General features: G+C 38.7%; 1 protein-coding gene across 1 annotated transcript in view; it reads right to left on the reverse strand.

Moving 5' to 3' along the window:
- The window catches only part of CRYBG1 (crystallin beta-gamma domain containing 1), a 104,089-nt gene that overhangs the window by 48,080 nt on the left and 34,436 nt on the right, over window positions 1-21,573 (reverse strand). Inside the window, exon 2 of the mRNA XM_086608144.1 lies at window positions 17,890-18,019. The gene's annotated coding sequence lies outside the window, so the exon portion shown is untranslated. The remainder of the gene's footprint in view (window positions 1-17,889; window positions 18,020-21,573) is intronic.

Raw genomic sequence — 21,573 nt, forward strand, 5'->3', positions numbered from 1 at the left:
AGAAAAAAGTAGTATTTTTACTAGTCATTAGCAACTTTGTGGTAACTAGTAAGTGGTAATACCTAGTGTGGACAGTTCTGTAATTTAGACATTTATTTGCTAGCATTAGTTCACATTCAGAGGAGTAAAAAGCAACAAACAACATTTAGTGAAGAGTAAGTTTGAGCTTTATCATTCACTAGAAGGTCATAAATAACTGGATTTCAAGTAACATGAAAACCTCTGAGACTCTTCTATCTTGACCAATTCTAATAGTGCAGGACCTTTCTAGATTCATACTGGAACGCCAGGAACTTTGGGTATCTTTAAATCACAGTATCGTAATTCTCACAACCATGGGAAACAGAAAGCCTCGGAGTTCTAGCAGTCATGTGATATCCCAAAAGTGCATTAGCCAAAAACATTTAAATAAATAAACTACTACTCTTCAAGCTCTAGTATTCTGCAGCGACTGAGACTCGAGTATGCAACACTAGGAGTGCCAGGCTTTGTTAGGCTGAAAATTTGGAGTATTGCTGGCACAATGTACTGTAAAAATATTAGCAGGAAAACTAGAAGGAAGGATGTACGAATAAAAGCTAAGAGAGAAAAGTCTGAGCAGCACAAGACCCACTCGCGTCCCTGTTTCAAATTCTACAGAGAGAAGATTTCATACCGCTCTCCTACAGGTGAGTGTCCTGACTACCGGCAGAGAGAGAGAGAGGGAGTTGTAGATGGAAATAAAGGTTTGCTGCTTTTCCCGGTGTTCTTATTTAAAAAGCATGGGAAAAAATTATACTTAACAAAACATTTGACCTGAAACAATTTTTTTTGTGATTCAGTGAGGAAAAAAAAGCAATTCTATTTCAAGTTAACCTAAACGATTTCTAAACTTAATCAGTTACCTTGCCATCAGTCAACTAGTTTTGAATTACTTCGGTTCACTATAATAATTTTTCCTTGTTTGTGCTGACCCTTCACAAAGCCACAGAAGAGGGGTTACTATTACAAAAAGTACAACTTAGATTATTTTAACTCACATGCTGCCTTTTTCCAGATAGGAAGAGTTTGGCATATACACATTAAACCTTTTTAGCATTTCTTTTAAATATATCAGATTTCAGGCTGACGGTGTCCTCTTCAGAGGCAGAGAAGGAAACACACTTTAAATTTAACAACTCCATTGTAGCACAGAATTTACTCCCTACCTCTTTTAGCTCTTTGCCTACTACACTTTGCAGAGGATAACAGGACCTATCTGCTTTCAATTTATTTTTTCACTGTAAAACTACATTTTTAGTTGAGACGTACACTGAAAATTGACCACTTTACAACAGCATGTAGACTAATGAGAATACCGAGCCTGCATGTTTAACTGTTTTTTCGAAAGGAAATAATCAGTTCAAGAAGCATTGATATAAGTACAAATGCCATATTATTTCCTAGGTGCCAATCATAGAGATTTAGATATTGGATATATCAAAAAAAAAACAGCAAAACTGAAAGAAGCAAATCATGCAAAATCAAATAAATAGAAATATTTCAAAAAAGCTCAGGAAAGACAAAGAAACATAAATAAAAACTGAACAGATCCTTACATGAGTATTTAGGAAAGGAGGCTGATAAAAAGAACAGGCATGTCAGAAAAGGCATGCCTGCTCCCATCTCCTCTTCCCCAGAGCTAGTTATTTCCATATACTAAATCTTTACCCCCTCCCCTTCTGTCAGCAGTAGCATCTGTCAGTTAAAGAGACACTCTATAAAACTTAATGGAGATCAGTTGATTTTATGATTTTAAAGAATTAATCGTGTATCAACCTAAAGATTTCTGATGGGGTTTAAAGAGGAAAAAAAAAAAGAGTGCTGTTTGCCTTACCATGATGATGATAATTCTTTTTGCTGTTTACAGAAGAATAAACAAACTATGGTGTGTGAGATGCAGTCCTGTGTGTCATTAACCAAACCCTTTTTCTTAGCAATCCTCCCACGCTTTAACCCCTTCTTTCTTCTGGCAGCACTCAGTTAAAAACAAGCAAAAAAGCAAGTAGTATCTGACTCGAGCCTTTCCAACTGATAAAGTCATTTGGCAGACAAATTATAACTATGAAAGGGACTCAATTAGAGGATAGGAGAAAGAGCTGCAGAAGGGTGGCAGCAAGTCCTTCAGTAAGCACCTCTACCCAAGCAGAGAACCTGTTGCAAAGAACTGTGAAGTTAGTGTTGGGCAGACGCCTTACATGCATTAATTAACATGCAATACTAGAATGCAGATATGCAACAGTAGGAAAAAGTATACCACACACATTGGTTCTCACAAACTTGATTACTGTTTTCTGATCCGCATTTAAGATGGCTAAAGGAAAAAAATCACTTGTGCCTTTATTCAGCAAGAGATTGATTTATGCAGGCATCCTTGGTTCTTCAGCTGAGTTGGTATATTAAATCTGTGTTTTTCTAGCGACTCGTGGAAAAACAGTACTAAAAAGGGGAAAAAAAAAAGCGGAAAACAAGCAGCACCAAAAGTAGGAGCAGAGATCATTCAACACTGAAGAGCTGAGACAATATTTAAACTCTTCTGAACTTGGAAGACTTCCAGAAATCAAATTATATGCAAAAAATAGCATTAACATAAATTATTGTACTTGTAACTCTTTGTGTTTCAATGTAAGAGAAAGTGAGACAGTTTGATGTGAGTTAGCCCTACATCTTTGCTCTCAGGATTTCAAGTCTTGCTGCTGGATCAGAGCTGTATCAGTAGGTAATCTACTCAGTGTGAAGATTTAGCAAGACATCACCTCTTTTAAAGTAAAGAGTGAAAATAAATGTATATTATCTGTGTTTTGTCTCAGAGACAGAAACTTGAAAGTACTGTTTCTGTTGAGCAACAGAGGATAAATGACAAAAGTGTTTTGGAGGGGAAGAGAGGGGCTTGGAAGTCTTTTAGGTCTCCCTAACTAGAAAAGACAACTAATAAATGTAACCCCTTTCCTTTTTTCAATTCTGAATGCAATTCAGAATGATAAAGAATCAGTTACATAAGTGGTTTTGCATTTACTAGGTCTCTTTTTTCTAGGTTTGTAGGTGTCTCTTCTGTTTTGTGAGATCATACAGTGTCCTGTCAGTAATTCTAAATAGTGTATATTGGTGAGTACAGATTTAACCTAAATTGTCTAATCCAGATCTACAGAGCACGATAACACTTCCCAATTCCTTTTTGATTAAGTGTTTTTGTCTAATTACTGGAGATAGGAAATAGGATTCTTTTTCTGCAAATCTAAGAGTGTCTGTATGACAGACTAAGCTATAAATCTCCGGAAATCAGCTCTTTCTTAGGCGCCTTCAGTCTTGATCTCTTCCCCTTGGCTTTCATGCAAAATTTTTACTGTCAATAGGAGCTGCATAGTCCTGAAAGTATGACATTAGAAAGGTATTGCAGCATTTCAGAGCACATGCAAGAATTTCATAAAAGCATCAGTAAATTCCCTGAGCAACCCAAAATCAGGTACTATGACAAAGACTGATAGTTTTCACTAACACTACTGAGCTTGCCGTCAAACGAAACCTGCTGGTTAGGACAGCTAAAAATGCACAAGTGACAACTCATTATGTTTGCCATTCTGCATCATTCTCATCCAAGAAAAAGCATTTTAAGTAACAATCTGAATTTCTTTCTTTGCTAGGCACTTAGATACAGTAAAACTGATTATATTCCCACAAGAGAAATTATACACACTGAAAACGCCTTTGAAATCAGACTGTGGAAATTGTATTTAAGCTGTCAGACTCATTGTAATCCTTGGATCTCATTCCAGATACTCTAATCCGTCTACTCAAGACTGTTTATACATTTTTACATTAAATGATTATGGGACAAAGAGGAAATAAGGAGCCACATATATTATTAGCCTTTGCCAAACACGGCACTGATGTGGCTGCTCTGTGCTGGCTAACTGACCTGGCTCCTCCTGGGCTAGCTTGGGCATCGCTGCATGATTCTGCGTGTAGCTCAAGAGCAAGGCAGGATTTCTAATACACTCCTGTGCCCAGTCTTTCTTGTTAGCTACCTCTAAGTGCTCAGCAGGTGAAGGATATAGATTGTCTCGCTCTCTGCTTGCACTAGGTAGGAAACATAGGTCATTACCTGCAGTTTTAATTCAGTCTAGGGAAAACATGCCTAGCAGTTAGTTTAACTAACTAAAGCACCTACGTGTTTAGTCCTTCAGCAGCTCTAGCTCTAGATACCTAAAAGTAACTCGTTACATCATTTCAAATTTAGAAAACTGGGATTCTTTTCATTGGGTAAAACAGATAGTCTGAAACTATAAATGGAAGACTAAAAGCCTTTTGCTAGCAGCACGAGAGCTTTCCCCGGGTCAGGCACAGTAGAAGACAGGCTGTCACAGGCATACAGGGAAAGAGGCAGAAAGCCATCCTTCTGAGCACCGTGCTGCTAATGTGAGACCGTAAAACTGCACAAGTAAGCTGCAAATTGGACTGCTAATCTGACCAAAGCCAAATTTCATAAACAGCAAAGTGAACTGCATGTTTGACATGCTTGCTTTGGGAAGTTGATGTGATGGTCCTGAAACAGGAAAAAAATTACTGTATGTTTATGACTCTGAAAACCATTCAGTAGCATGAAAAATGTCAATATTTAATCAAAGTGTATTTCAATATGAAATTAATAGACTCTCCTCCACAGAAGTTCTCATTAAATAGATAAAAATCATGCAATGTAACTTCTGTTACACATTTTGCCAGGGTACCAATTGGTACCTTTAAACAAACAGAACCTTTCAACTGAAATGTGTCTCAAGTCAGCCCCCCAATATGAAGGCACCCAACATATAGCAGCTGCTTTGGAAAATTTGGGCTTGATAGTCTATGTCCTTCAAAGAGCCCCTTTGTAAAATGTATAAAGTGTTTACACTCCTTGATAGTAAAAGTGAAGTAAAAGTGTGTTTACGTCTTTGATGTACAGATTTTTCATCATGTACAGATGAAGACCATTAAGTACAAGGAGCTATTATTACTGAAATACCTTATCCTGACTTTATAAAAGTGGCTGGACATCTCATTTATTCAAAATAACAGTGTTCACCTAAGGCTCCCAGAATTCCCTCAAACTAATCATTATAATAATTATTACAGAGAATTGACTTATTATTAATTAGAATAAACTTTATAAAACCAGTACAGAGAAGATAGGAATGACTCAAGACACACTGGTCCCCCGAAGTGCAGTGGGCAAAAATTAAATCAAGTGGAATAGTCCTGCAAACTCTTTGCTCTTAATCCCATGATTACATCAGTATTGCCTAATATTCACCATTAAGCAAGAGAAACTTCTAAGAGAAAACGTTTTAATGAAATGCATTTATATTTTAGGTGTGTTTATTTTACGCTCCAAACAGAACTAATTAGTATCTAAAACATTAAAATAAACAATACATGTCTGCCCAGAAAACAGAGACATTATTACTTCTGAAGAAAAAGGGAGATGTATGTTTTCCTGCTATTACTGATATATTATTACAGACATGTTGCATTATCCTACTATGCACCCCAACGGACTAAATGTTTGCTGCTAAAGAGATATAACTACAATAGCATTTAAATTTCACTACTATTACTAGCGGATAATTGGATGAAAGTTCGAATTCCTATCTGGTATTCTTAAAAAAATAAATCAGGTATTATCTCTAAAATGATATTTTGTTGAATAACAATAATGCAACATGGAATTGGATCAAACTGGATGAAGCTCTACTGTTCAGAAATACCAGCATTTCCAGGAAACATCAAGAAATACACAGGATTATTGATTCTGCACTTGAATTTCTGAGTAAGACGTTAGTTTGGGCATAGGCTGATCCAGCACACTCAAGGATTGGCATTGGTGTCTGTGTCTTAGAACAAGAGACATTACAAAGGCACTTTTCAAGCTAACTCTTAAAAGCATCATCATTAACCAAACACAGTTTTAACTACAACAGTTCTAGTGCTGGGCTCAAACTGGTTTAGATCCTTTCTAAATAAAATACAGTAAAAACACTCCACTAACAACTCCCAGAAACCACTTTGTCTAAGTCCACTCCACTATGTGTCAGTGCTTGAGAATATAGGAGAGGGCTGGTTGTCTGCCACTAAAACCTGGTAGTCAATGAGTGCTTCCTGTATGTAGAAGGCAGGCGTGTGTCCTCTCTCCTGTTCCTACTTCACGGCTTCCTTCCCACGCCTTCTTGGCACCTGGTGGGAAGGGGGTGGGAAGACAAATTCCTGCTACTCTGTACGGTTTCCCTCTAGCTACCTACCCTTTTCGTCTGCAAGTGACTCCATCTTTTGTCTCTGCTGCAACTCAGGCTTTCCCAGCCAGCCACATGATGAACCTGACGAGTCTCTTCGGTTTCCCAGCTGTGCACGAGGCGCTGAACAGCAGCCAGCAACAAGCAGGGTGAGCTTCTGTTTCACTGGGCAGCCACTCAGGAAAAAAAAAAAACACAAACCCTCGCAAACTCTCTGTACCTTTCTCATGTTTGGAAAGGCGCTTTTTTTTTTTTTTTTTTTTTCGATTCTGAGAGCCAGAAATTTATCTGATAAAAATTAAGCCTTATATGCCAAAGAAAAAACATACCTTCAGTGTTCCCAGAAGCAAAATAACCAAAACTCCCCTGGAGAAGAGGAGAGGGGAATATCCAGAATTACCACTGATAAGCCTTCTAAAATCACAAGTTTTTCTGGATGAAATACAAGAAAGTAAACAGATCTTGGCAGTCTTTTTATCTAAATTTTGGTTTCTTAACATTTACGGTCTAGTTTGTTCAGATTTTTCAGACTTTTCAATAGCTAGACTTTTCAATCCCTGTTTTCCTCCTAGACAATTATTCTCTTTTCCAGCAAACATACTCTGGAAATCAAATTAGTAAAATGAAAAGGAAAAAAAAAAAGGAGAGGGGGATTGTAGAGATGGGAGGGGAAAAGAGGTTATATTGTATCTGCATGTCATAAGGTATAATGTAGAGGAAGTTAAGATGTCATGTCCCACTATAAAAAGCAATGTTTGTGGAACAAAACATTATATTTAAATCTTTAAATATTGTTTGCAATCACAACAAACTCAAAGCTTATCTGTCGAAATGTTACCCACTGTGATTTTGAAACTTATTTTAACAAAACTAGTTTGTAGGAATGGTAGATTTCTTTTAAAGTCTCTAAATCTCAAACAGTAGTCTAGGCAATTCTTTAATAAAGTGATACTTGAGCTATGGCAGGCCAGGCGCTTGTTTTACAGTGAACAAGCATTCCAGCTTATTCACTATAATTCAGTTCTCATGAGAATAAAACCAGAAAGATGAAGTTTTTCATGACTACCCTTTGCAAACCCATTATTATACTGCAGCTGGAACTACACACCAATACATTACACATATATGTGTATATATATACACATTCCTAATTGTCATATGCATTATATAGCGTATAAAGTGGCAAAAGCCTGGTCAGGAGGAATGAACTATTACTAAAAGCTTTGTGTTGCAACCTTCTCAGATCTGAGGGTGCACAGGTGTACTGTGCATATGCTGAGCCACCTGGTCACGTAGCATGGCAAAATGGAAATAGGGTTACACCCAAGGAGAGAGCATAGCTAGCTGCCAATGTCCTGAAAACCATTCCAACACATTGCACAAGTGTGGAAGTGGTACAAGAAAAGCATGACAAATGCAAAAGAGTCTACAGCTCTCTACACAAATCACTGCACAGTAGCCTGGCGTGGAGGTCAGAAACAAACCCCTGGTGATTCAAAGAGCAGCTTCTCAGGACTGCACTCACCAAGGAAAAGAGGAGGGAGGAGTATGCCCTCCGGGAAGAAGGCAGTGAAGTGTTTGCTGTCATCCTAAGCGTTACAGAGCAGCATGAGCAACACCACTGAAATGCTGAAATGCTACGTAGCTCGGTCTTTGGCATGATGATACATGAAGGTGGGGCAGATAAAGGATGGCCACTGATAACACTGGACTGCCGGGTGCACACTCCCATGTCACCATTACCAGACTCATTACAGACTGTCCATGCTTGATCATTGACGACAGACCTCCTTAATGCTTTGCAAAGCACGAATGGCTCGTTGCATACCACACTGAGCGTGTGGCTATCCGCACTATCTCACTCCTGCACAGCGCAGTATTGTGCCAGTTTGGTACATCTTTTATTTGTCACTGCTTGGAGGACTGTAGACTATTCAGCAATCCAGCCCTGAAGACCTCAGCACTATCACAGTCCTGGACTATTGCTCACGTGACTGTATTTTAAGCCATCACTAACCCTCTCAAACAGAAACACATTTTCACCCACTGCATCCTCTAAATTTGTTCACAGTATTACATGGAGCAAGCAAGAACTAAGATGAAATTCCAAACATAGCTCAACGCAAAGACTATGCAGGATGCAAGTCCAACGTAAAGCTGGACATAGCCTTTTTATAGTTCTCCCACATCAAGGTGGATATGTTGAATTGCTTGGAAGGAGAGTTCTCTGAGTGACACCTGTCTTACTCTTACTCAGCCACGAGTAAATAAATGTAAGCTGTCTAATATAGGTTATAGTTTGGGTTTTTTTTAAACTGCATGTAAAAAAATCCAACAATCTCCTGAATAAACTTCATGAGTACTTGAAGGATGTCTATCAGAATAAGAATTTACTGGTATTCCTACTCTGCCTTCAAATTTATTTATATTCTGGAGGAGTGGAGGGAACCTTCTTGACTGAGTACATCCAAACTGTTAAACTAAGACAGACTCCTATTGCATCAGTATTCCAGGAGCTATGTTCCTTCTATGAAAACGCTAAGTAACTCCATGCCATCTTCACCTTGTCTTTTGCACTTAGCTCTAAGGCCCATGTTAGCTGTCAGCTGTAGTCCTGTACACCTGCAATCAACCACAGCTTAAATGCTCTTGTGCTAAACTCCTCACCAAAAAGCAGCAGAAATACAAGAGAGAAAGATGTTTTTCAAAGTGTCTCTGAATCAGCCATAAGAACTGGACATAATGTAGATGTTGTATTTAGGAAATATGAGAGTTGGTGTCTTGAGCCAGGTTGGAAATAGCAAAATGAAAATCTTTTTAAGTTATTACTGAAATGAATTTGTAGTTCAAATGGGGATAAGAGGAATAATGAGCTGGGAATATGGAAAAAAGTGGACCGACAAGGAAATTGCAATGATGCCATCAGTCTAGTCAGCAGAATGGTATTTTATTAAGCAGAGAAGTAATTTTGTTGAGCAATACTCAGAGAGGTTCTGTCGTGGATAGCTGAAAATCTCTCTTGTGCTGTAATTAGCCATAAATTTCCAGACTGTTTGGAAGATAAAAGGATGAGCAGGTCTTTAGTGAGCTATGTTACAAAGCCAAATCATAATAATCAGATAGTTTTATAGTGGACCTGATGTCCAAGCTTTTTGACATTGGGACTACTCAAATTTTGGTCTCTGCCTACACGGTAAGTATGACTGTGTGTGTATAACTAGCTGCTGGATTCTTCTGTCTTCATTATTAACAAATGAGGTTGAATTGAGGGCACCTGGCATTTTCTTCTATGAAAAAATCATAGTTTTGTATCCAGAGTGCCTCTGCTGCAATGCTATGGATGCCTGCTGTATCCTGGGAAATCTGGGCAGGATGATGCTTAACCAAGGGTACATATCATCATGGATGCTCTTAACTCAGAAATTCTTAATTCTGTTGCGTGCCTCAGACAGATCAATCATGTTAGAAAGAAAATTCTATTATAAATAGCTTACTATTCTGGGGATGCAATTACCAGAATTGTAGTTCTTTAACCAGAGACATAAAATAAACTAGACTTACAGTAGAATCCTAGAAAAGCATAAACCTGATATCAGGTAACGGAAAGTACTTAAATGACAGAAACAGCTTATTCTGTCTTCTGAACACTCCTACTTAGATTTTTGGGTTTGCTTTCTTTCCTATCTGCTATGAATTTAAACTATAAATAATTAATTGTTCTTGCTCTGGTGTTTTGGCTTGCTTTGGTATTTTTGGCTTGTTTTGGTGCAATCTTTTCAGTCTCTCCTCTCTGGTATTCCTCTTGTCCCCTCTCCCTCCTCCTATCGAGGCCTTGACAGTAACAGACACAGATAAAACAATTATCGCAGCCCAAAAGCAAAAGTGCTTGATGTACACAAATTCATATCACGTTTACTTTTATTTTTTTCTTTAAAGCAGTCATGGTATCTAAGTTCTGTCAGCCTGAGAAGCATCTCAATGGTGACTTACAACTACAGATGGCTGTCCCAGTCTCCTGATTCAACATTCCTACAGGTACAACAGTACCCATGCACTATTAAAAGTAAATTGCTTGTATAGGGGCTCTGCTACTTCTATTGTTTTTAGTGTCAGTGTTGAGAAATGTTTATATTAAAAGACAGCCCCATAAGTTATTAAAACTGAAAGAATTAACAAAAATGTAGTTCAGTCTTCCGCTGTTATTTAATATTGTTCTTTAGCAAGAGCTGGTCTACATGTGGGTTCTTGCTAGCAGGTGGTATTACACAAAGCTTATCTGTACGTGCTGGGGCCAGTTGTGCTTTGTTTCCATGATTCTGAGCATCCCTTTCTGTCAAATATACTTATGGTAGTCAACACTGCCACGATGTCTCTATAGACCACGCTTAAATATTCTCTCAATGGAGAATGCTTCGATAGAAGCTATCTTCAAGTCATTTCCCCTGTACTTTGAGGGTTTTAACATTCTACCATATCATTTCAAGTTACTAGTTTATGACACTACTCACCAAATACTGTGGTGTCCTGGTTTAACCCAGCCAGCAACTAAACACCATGCAGCCACCTGCTCACCCTCCCTCGCCCCCAGGGAATGGAAAAGAGAATTAAAGGAGAAAAGGGGAGGTGACCCATGGGTTGAGATAAGAACTTAATAGTAATAATAATATAAAATATAAAGTAATAATAATAAAAGTAATAATATGAATATGTATATAATGATAATAATATATACAAACAAACAGTGCAAAGTGTAATTGCTCACTACTCGGTGACAAACACCTGTCCCATCCTTGTCAAGCAATCCTGAAACAGGTAGATCCTGACACCGCAATCCCAGATGAGTCAGAAGCCCGGGGGAAAGGGGGGGGTGAGGGGGGAGAGAGGGAGAAGTCCGAGAGACTGAGAGTCTAAGAAGAGACAGACAGTCCCCCAAGAAGAGAGATTCCAACTTCCTGGTCAACTCTCATCTATACACTGAGCATGACGTTGTGTAACATGGAATACTCCATCAGCCAATTTAGCCCTCAATCCAAAATCTAAGTTCAAACCATAAGGGGAGTCGTGGACCCTTTGTCCCAGCTGTGCTCCCCCCCATCCAGTTGTGCTCCTGCACACTGGCGAAAACAGGGGAAGCTGAAAAGTCCTTGAGGTCTCAGTGCCAACTATAAACATCAGTGCACTATCAACATTCTTCTCATAACAAATCCCACACTAAATCCAAACCATAGAGCTCTTCTAGCTGCTAAAAAGAAAACTAGGACTGTGTCAGCCAAAACCAGGACACTGTGGACAAGTAATTTAAGATACAGTGGCTTCTCAGAGCTCAAGTATTTGTGGGAGACGTTACTGTCACTTAAATGGCCAGCATTTAAATTCTGTCCCAGTTCTGTATTTTCTGGCTTCCATGATGATTTCAGTACTATTTAAATTCTGTTTGCCTCTTATTGGTTGTGATGTTGTTGTGTTTTTAATTATGAATTGCATATTTATCAACTAAGTAATTCTGAAATAATATTTCAGTATTAATCATCTCAAACTATTGCAAAACGTAGCATGACTCAGAGTTAAGCATCCTATAAACACTTTAAAAGTTTAAAGGACAGAGCAAATTAAATATCTGCTAAGTGTATAAATCCTTTGTCAATCATGGAAGAAATGCTGGCATGGCCAGGACAAAATGAGGCATTCTTTTCCCCTCCCACATCTCTCCACCCTACTCAACTGGTTTGGTTTGAAAATTTGATTTTTTTTTTTCCCCCCATGATTTTATAAGTAAAAACTTCAGTGTTCTTCTCCTATTAACATCACTGTCTTGCCTAAACCACAGCACAGTTGCAACCCAAGAACAGGAACAAATTGCATAGATAGGATAAAAGGAAAAAAAACCCACTTAGATAAGCTATTATAATGTCCTCTTGTTTTCCTAGACATTTTAAACCACAATAAGGAATTTCTGTTTGGGCCAGCACAATAACATCCTATTAAAATCCATACTAGAAGCCATACAGACAATGAATACTGTAGCTATTCTGAATGTTGTCAAAGAGCTCTCATGTCATCCATGATTCATCACATTTGATCTTTTTCCATTCTCTCTACATACTGTTCTCTTCAATTCATACAAATACATCAGCAATCCCAAATCCATGGCTTATGGATAACATCCCCCAAACTTTCTTCAATTCATACATACATTTAAATATATATCCACACATATGCATCTGTATATGTGTATATATATAAATGTAAATAAAATTCCTATATAATTCTAGCCTATAAAAATCTCTATTGCTGTATTTTTCGATTCATCTAAACTGAAGAAATTTATTTTTCCAGATTTCCCACAAATTAGTGCCCTAGAGGCACATAACATGTAGGTAACTCTCACAGGCAGATCTGGCTATTTAAAGAGGTTAAAAGTTATGCTTAAAAATTTAAAACATGGGAGGCTACTCTCTCCTCTACAGGAACAACAATGGGGAGCAACATGATTAAAAGGAGCCCTACCGGAGTGAGCACCAGCATGACTAATCGAAAAGGGAGTAAGTAAATGCCAGCTCTTTGTGGGGATTATCAAGACGTTTCGAATCTATCTGTCTAGTAACAAGGGGGAATTCCTGCTGGCAAAGGAAAGAAAGAAAAGAAAGACAAAAAAAAGGAAAATGATTCAACTTGTTAAGCCCAGGAGGGAAGTAGAAAGTGCGACCATTATTTCGGGGAAACAAGTTCCACTTGGAGGAGGAGGGTGACTAGAAGCATCCTATGGTGGCGATGAACCGTCTGCACTGACACATGTTACTACAACCCAACTTGAGTGACCCTTGCTATTTTGCCCATATAAGGAGTGAAAGTAAATTTACTAAGTAAAGAATACAATAGTTTTACTGAAGAAGAGGGGGGAAAAAAAACCCACAACACATCAAAGTGCATTATTTTATACAAAAGCTGAACGTTAGTTAAGCAGATGAAAACTCTGGCGAGAATCTGGATGTTCAGCACACCACCAAGCAGGCTTTTTTCCTTGTTTGTTTGGCTTTTTCTTTAAACTTTGTCCTGCTGCAACATTTAATCAGCTGAAAATATATAACCTACACCAAATAATTGAGGACCTATTCAGATTTTAAAAGAAAGCAAAACAAACCCAAGAACAAGCTCACCCCCCTGCCCCACCTAGGTCTCTCTTGGTTGACTGCCTTGCTATACCTGCCCTTCAGCTCAAAGGAAAAAAACCCTATAATGTCATCTAATTTCCCCTTCAGTCTTTGCACAAAGCAAGTTAGTGCTCTCCTGAAATTGTCTGGGTTTTTTCCTCCTCTGAGAAAACCTACACCAGGAAATATTCTCAGCCCCTGCGTGACTCACTTTGTAGGACTTTCGCTACAAGCTTTTGTTCAGCTTTCTGATTCCGGGCTGGAGGAGGATGCCTTCTCTTCTTTCAGGCTCAAGTTTTGGGAGGACATCAGTTAACCACTGAAAGGTCTTATCTATTAAAAATTGTGGTGAACCTTAAGGCAAAGACTTTTTCTCCTCAGGGCAGGCTCCTCTCGCCTATCCACAAACTGATAATTTTGTAGTCTGTTACTTTGGAAAGTGGCTAACCTGCTTCCTCACTTACTTGGTATTGGAAGTTTATCAAATGGCAATATAAAATGCTTTGTTTCCACTGTTTAAAACATCACTCTGGGAGGTGATTTGGTAACCCCATGGGATCCCAAATGGACTTTGAGTTTTGTTATTTTTTTGAGAAAATAAAGCTCTATAAGGAGAAGCAGTATGAGGACCTGGGTGGATGTATTGCAAAAGTTTGTCTGAGCAAGGCAGAAACAAAATTAATGAAGCAGATGAGGAATCCTAAACTGAAAATATCCTAGACCTTGGCTAGCTATCATCTTGAAGTATGAGTTAAAAGAGCAAGAGAAATTAGGGATCTGCATATCTGCTGTCTCAGGAATATGGCAAAGGTAGTGATAGAATAAACTCATTTAATCCAGTAATTTGACACAGAATCAAAATGGGCTTCCACAGCCACACCTGGGTGTTAGAAGTACTCCACCCAGTTCCCTTCGTTACATATTCATGTCGTAGGACTGAATCTTTGTGTGAAAGGCAGTGGCAGTGTTCAGGTAGCAAGTAGGTGTGAGAACTCTTATCTAGATGGAGAATCCTGAGAAACCTTTAGACAGGTACCTGGTTAGAGGTCTGAAAATATGACTAATCAACACCTGAATATAAGAGGAGAGGCAGCATAGAGAAACTAAAAAACCCAAACCTAGTTAGACCTAAGTCTGGAATTTTAAAGTCTAGATTTTTTGTGATTGTTGTTCCTAGTGCACAGGAAATGTATAAATAATGAAGGATTAATAACTCTCTTTTCATTCACTCATTTTACTATCAGCAGAAGCCAATCTAAATTTGAAATTGTTCTCTATAGGAATAAATGCCTTTCAGCTGAACTATATGGAAACCTATCAGCTGAAAGCCTATTTGCCTTTAACTACATAATTTAACATCATTTGAGTTTGCCATATCACAGGTAGGACTCCTTCTTAATTGGTATTAGTATTTGGTCACTATTGAAGCTGTATGACTGCAAAATATACATTTATCTGTAATTTGATCCTCAAATGGAATTATTATTTGTTTGGAGAGAATGGAATTCATCAAATATTCAGGAAGTTGTTTCTTCATGCATAGTGAGAACATTGGCCACATTGTTTTATTAATTAAACAGTCTTAAAGATATAAAAAACCTACTCACAAAATTACGGCCACAGCTATCTACTTCATGTCATATAGGTTATATGACAGCTCAAAAAATCTTTAATGTGGATCTGCATAGACATTCTAAATTCTTCCTATTAAACAGCAATCTAATCAAGCTATTTTGCCTTCATTTGCAAACAAACTGAAAGACACCAAGTGCTCCTTTTTAGCTCCACTGAGCAAAACTGGATTGTGCAAAGATAACCAGGGATGGAATGCATTGTTTGGGAAAAGGAATAAGCTAAGTTTTAGAAATCTAGAAATAGAGTCTTTTGCACAACTGACATCTATAAATTATTTCTGGGTTTTTTTCCCTAGTATTTAGTAGTACGTTACCAAACTTCTATTTGCCAAAACACAAAAAGAGAAACTCCTAACCTTCATTTTTGTCAAACAAGTGTTTTGCACATTAAATAGTGTAGGAATGAAAGAGTAAAGAAAATTAAATGTGTGTTTAAATTTGTATGATTGATTAATTTCTCATAGATCTAGTTAACTCCAGTGATTTAATAAACACATGCTAATTATGTATTTGATAACAGCACTTTAAAATTTCTCTTTCCTTGTTATATAGCTGACATTTTCAGTTGTTCAAGTCAGAAGCTTACAATAAAACAAATTGATAAATTCCAGGCAGCCTTGCAAAGGGAAAAAAAGTGGAAGTCTCTGTACAGAACTAGAAATACATCTGAATCAGCATCAGAAGTATTTGATGAGAAAGCAATATTGATATAGAAGGATGTTGCTTTTTTCCTAAAACGATGCAGTGAGAGGAAATATTTTTCCCTAATGATTTGGGCAACACAACATTTACTCACTGAGCAACAATATAAAACAAGTGGTTTTTAACAATTTTTAATTTCCTGCTGTTTTGAGAAACAAAGTTGCACTGTATATCAAGGACAGTTGCTGCGAAGTACAGGAGTAGTTTAAGATGAAGATTTGTTAAACAACCCTGGAAGAAGATGAAAGGGGGGAAAACAGGGTATATTATGATAGAAGTTTATTATACACTAGTTAACTGGGTGGAGAGAAGATTCTTTTTTTGATCAAGCAAGGGAAACATCCGAAAGGACAGAACCTCATGGATTTAATTACTTCTTGGAATTATTTTTTTTTCTGTTGGAAAACAAATGCAAGACAGAGACAGTCCAACAAGTTCTTGGAATATGCTGGGGACAGCTTTTTCTTCTGAAGGTGAAGAAAACCATTAAGGGAGTGGCTATTTTAGATCTTCTGCTGACTAGTAGACATGAACTGGCTGAGAGAGGAAGGGAATTCAGGTGAAAGTGAACTCTAACATTTAATGATCACTACCACAGAAAGGAAAGAGAAAGCAGCAAAATAAAATTACTTTGTTTTGGTTTTTGATTTTTTTTTTTCAGAAAACAAACCAAACCTTAACAAGCTCCAGAGACTGATAAGCAAGGTTTCTTAGGAGGACTGTTTAATTAATAAAAGAATGCAGGAGAGCTTGTCTGTTTTAGTCATTGCTGGAGTCAGCTCTTAATTATCCGAGGTAAAGGGAATAACCTAAATTAGGCAAAGACAGAGGACAATACAAATTAGGCTGTGTAAATTAGTCTGCAAGACTCTACTTAGTACATTCACCTTTGAAAGGCTTATGAACAGATTTCCATAGAGAGAACAGCAAGAGAGAGGAGCCTCGTGCAAATAGCTCATGTTCTGTGTCATGCACCATTTTCTACTGCTCTCCCACAAGAAATGCTGAGGGAAGGCAGGGCTTCATTAAATCCCAATTCCCATAAACCATCTATCATCAGGAGGTGACTGTATATTATTACGCACATTAGCAGATTATCCCAATACAGAAGAAACTGCTGAATTCACACACCACAAACACAATTTCCATCCAAGATAGCAACAGGGTGAATAGCAATTTTTTCTTTTGGAAAGCTAATTCCCCAGCTAGCTCTACTGCAATAGAAATGTCATCCCATCACAGTACTGCACCATTTTTCTGTTTTGTAACTGTGAAGGGTTTATATTTGTGTATTCAACTAAAGACCAATGAGTCTTTTCCAAGGGCTTCATATAGAAATTAGCAGATGAGATTTGCTGGCTTGACAAGACTAGACAATAAATTAATGTATTTTAAAGGCAGAATATTTTAAGCCCTCATCAAATATATTCAGATCAATATTAGTTGCATAACCAAGAAAAAAAGCAACTCTTTCAATTACTGGTCTGCTGTGTACTTTTGCTAATGTGGAAAAAAAGTATTTCTCTCTCCATGGAAAGATTACAATAAAGACAAGAATGGCATTGCACAACCTTGTCTGCAATCTGAAATTAAGTTCTCACATTAGAACATAAGTAATTAGCATTTTCCCTAGCTTGCTTCCATGCAGGAATACTGCTGCCAAGCAAATGACTAACACTACATAAGCAAAATGAACACTAGAGAACAAATGCATAGCCATTTCTCCTTCTCTGGAATAAAACTTAACATCAAAAATAATACAGGTTAAGTGAGAAACTGTAAAGTGTAGGTGCTGTTCCTTTATTAGTTTGGCTTGCATATATTTTATGAACAAAAGGAAAAAGCCATATGGTTTATGAGAGCATGTGGAAGATCTCCTCGAGCCATTTCCTTTGTTGGCTCTTCATGCCAGCTATAGTCATTATGTACCTTCCTTATTTCTGTATATGATATTCATTTGAAAATTTTCCAGTACTTCAAACACAGGTGCTTTAAAGGAAGATTACAATTATACCTAGTGTTAAATTCTGTTTTCAGAACAGTCATCTTCTTTATGATATATATAAGTGTGTGTGTATATATATTTCATGTAAACACAGATAATTATTTTTCTCTTACCTTTTTAAGTGCTGCTGGTAATGAGGCAGTAGACATTGATATCGCTGGAAGAACATAAGAGTGTGGACAGACTACTGATGGCATTTGATTTTCTTGAACAGTACAGCATCTGCTTGATATATCATAGTACCTGAAAGGAGAGCAAACATTGTTCAATTAATACATCCTAGTGAAATAAAGTCTGAGCTAATATCTGCTGTATTTCTCGACAAAGCACACTAAGCTGTTTTCTCCTGTTGTAGTGGTTCCAGGCCTCCAGTACTTCTAAAGTTTATGGCTTTATTTTAGCCAAACTACTTGCTTCTCTTATTAGACATTAATTCGTCCCAGCTACTTTAGCTATCCGAAACTCTTAACTTGTAATTTTTTTCCTGATAACAAAACAATGAAAAAACAAATACAATATTCAGCAGGCTAACTACGTCAGAGCCACAAGGCAGAAAAATTAGTCATCTTATCTTATGTCATTCCACCTCTACAGACACAGCAGATTACAACATTTGGGGTTTACAGTTCCACGTTACATCACATGTTCTGTTCACTTTCCTTCTGGAGGGTGTCTCAGTAAATAACCAGTTGAATTCTCGAAACGGAAAGTCATTTATTGGGAAGATGCTGTCACAATGAAAGTGTATACAATCTTCAAATCAATACATTAATTCTTAGCAAGTCAGCCCTAAAGCTCAATGGACCTAATTTTGCTTAAGTTTATTCTGCAGTGTCAATTTTTAAATTCTGAATCCGAAGAACGTGGAAAAGTTCACTTAGTCTCCTCCAAAGAGAGAAATAAAATAGTAAAACCTGACCGACTTATATCATCTCTTTCATTTCACTGTCTGAAAAATCAAAGTACCAAGAATACAGCATTCTCTGAAGATACGGTTTCATTAAAAGGTTAATAAAAAATGGCATTTTATATATTTAGTCCTTTAGACGATTCAACAAATGGTTGAAAACCAGCTTTTTCTTAAATTTATGTATTTTGATACTTTTATTTCAAAATTGGACTGTATTTTTCATAGGTTCATAGGACAATTCAGGTTGGAAGGGAGCCCAGGAGGTCTCTGGTTCAGTGTCCTGCCCAAAGCAGAGTCAGCAATGGGATCATCAGATAAGGTTGCTAAGGGCTTTAACCAGCCAACTCTTGAAAATGTGCAAGGACAGAGACATCACAACCTCTCTGGGCAATGGTGAAAATGTTTTCCCTTACATCCAGGTTGAATCCCTCCTTTCTTAATTTTTGCCTCTTGTCTCTTGTCCACCTCACCATGCACCACTGTGAAGAGCCTGGGTCTGTCTTCTTGGTGACCTCCTCACACGTACAGGGGCGCCTCCAGGCCCCTCATCACCCCCCAAAGCTGCCTCTTCTCCTAGACTGAACAAGCCCCAATTCTCCACCCTCTCTTCACAGGGCAAGTGCAGCCTCACAGGCAACCCCTGACCATACTGGTGGCCATCTAATGAACTCACCCAAGTTTGAAACACTGAGAGATTTTTAGGCAGAAAATATCCTCACCAAATATTATGCTTTCAGGAAAAAAAAAAAAAAGTCTCAAAATGTTCTTGGTTTGTTTAGTCCTTAAAATATGCATATTTTCCATTTCAGTTGGATCACAACTCCCTTTCCCATAGGCTTCTTTTCCAGACTCATCACAAAGTTCCAAATCCAGCTCTATTTGGACAGCTTTAGTTACAAATTTAGTTGTATAACTGACTGCCATATAGAGTTTTCAAAGACTAAATAAGGGAGCAGAAAAGCCTCAGGTGTATTTATAGAAGTGTTCAGTTTATTGCATAATTGTGGTGAAAATGTTTTGACATTTTAACACACATCCCAATAAACATGTGCAATTATTTTGTTTATTTACCTATTTCTAAGGAAGAAACTGCATCGCTTTCAATAGCTGGTTACCTTCTCCAGGTCATGGCTGACTTTGAGCTGTCCATCTTGATTTTCATTTTCTGCCTCTGTCAATGGAGGTTGCTTTTGAGGTGGTTCCACGCACATTGTACAAGAGATAATTCAAAAGTCATGTTAACCAGCTGCTCACCTAGTGCTGAAAGATTCTGTTACACGCTACCCTGTCTAATGTATGTACTGGAGGCCTCTGTAAGACCAGTCAAGGGAGCAACAGTAGACGGAGGACTATCAACTCAGTGACTCAGAGCAGTTGAACAAGTGACATAGTATGGGCGGGAGACTGGGAAGGCACTTGGTTGAAGTCCGAGTAGGAGGAGGAAAATAATGGCACACCATGGGAAACAGATGGAAGAGCTGTCAAGTGCTGAGGTGACACCAACGCTCTGCGAGAGGCCACCATTCGCAATGGCACTGCTGGGCTGGTGGCAAGCGTCTCCACACCAAGTGCTATATAGCATATGTGTGTCAGAAAACAATGTGCCACCGATCCCACATGTCAAAGTGCCAAGAGGAGGAAGCTCTGGGAGCAAACACTTCCTAGGTAGGTGTCCTGGTTTCGGCTGGGACAGTCAGTTTCTCTTTTTAGCAGCTAGAAGAGCTGTGTTTTGGTTTTAGTATGGGATTCGTTATGAGAAGAATGTTAATAGAGCACTCATGTTTATAGTTGTCACGGAGGCCTCAAGGATTTTTCTGCCTGTTGTGTTCTTCCCAGTGTGCAGGAGCACAACAGGCTGGGGGAGAGCACGGCCAGGACAAAGGGTCCACAAACTCCCCTTGTGATTTGAATTCAGATTTAGGATTGAGGGCCAAATTGGCCAATGAAGTATTCCATATCATGCTACATTGTGCTCAGTATATAGATGAGGGCTGACCAGGAAGAAGGGCTTTTGCTCTTCCAGGGGCTCTCACTCTTGGAGTCTCAGAGTTCTGTCTCTCTCTCGCTCTCTTTTCAGGCCTCTCGCTCATCTGGGATTATGGTGTCAGGACTTAACTGTTTTGAGATCATTTGCCAGGACAGCTCACCAGGTGGTGAGCAATTATACTCAGTATCACTTGCTTATATACATTATTATCATTATATATATATTCATTTATTATTATTACTAAATTGTTCTTATCTCAATCCACAAGTCCCCTTCCCTTTTCCCCTTTAATTCTCTTCCCCATCCTCTGGGGATGGGCGAGGGTGAGCGAGTGGCTGAGTGGTGTTTAGTTGCCAGCTGGGCTAAACCACGACAGTCAGAAGTCACAATGTGTCCCTAGGATCCCCTGTGTCCTGCTGCAGAAGGGGGCTGTGGGGTCCCCAGGCAAGCCAGCGACATCCACCTGGGACGCAGATGCTGTCTCCCCTCCAGCAACAGAGGCCAGGCCACCCCAGGGGCACCCTCACACTCGCCCCCACGGGCCCGCTCCTGGCCATAGTGGAGGACCACCAGTCCCTGACACACAGAGCTCAGGGCGCTGGCAGGTCCGTGGCATGGCCGCCAAGAAGCCTCTACTTTCAGAGCAGGGTGAAGCAGCACGTGTTTCTTTCAGACACTTGTGTTCAAAGGGCACGATTTCATGCCAAAAGCTGGAGCCAACAGAAGCAGTGTGAAAAGTTTCAACTCGAAGAGGGCACGCTGGAGAACAGCCAACCCCACATTTCGAAACGGGTGAGAAAAGGCACTCTTTGAATTTCTCCACAGTTTAAGGTCTATCCTCCCAACAATTTGCTGATGAGCTGAGCTCACCAGAGACTCCCAAAAGCTTCGGTTTATGGC

This window comes from Tauraco erythrolophus, chromosome 2, assembly GCF_009769465.1.
Source record: "Tauraco erythrolophus isolate bTauEry1 chromosome 2, bTauEry1.pri, whole genome shotgun sequence".
In the NCBI taxonomy this organism is placed as follows: Eukaryota; Metazoa; Chordata; class Aves; order Musophagiformes; family Musophagidae; genus Tauraco; species Tauraco erythrolophus.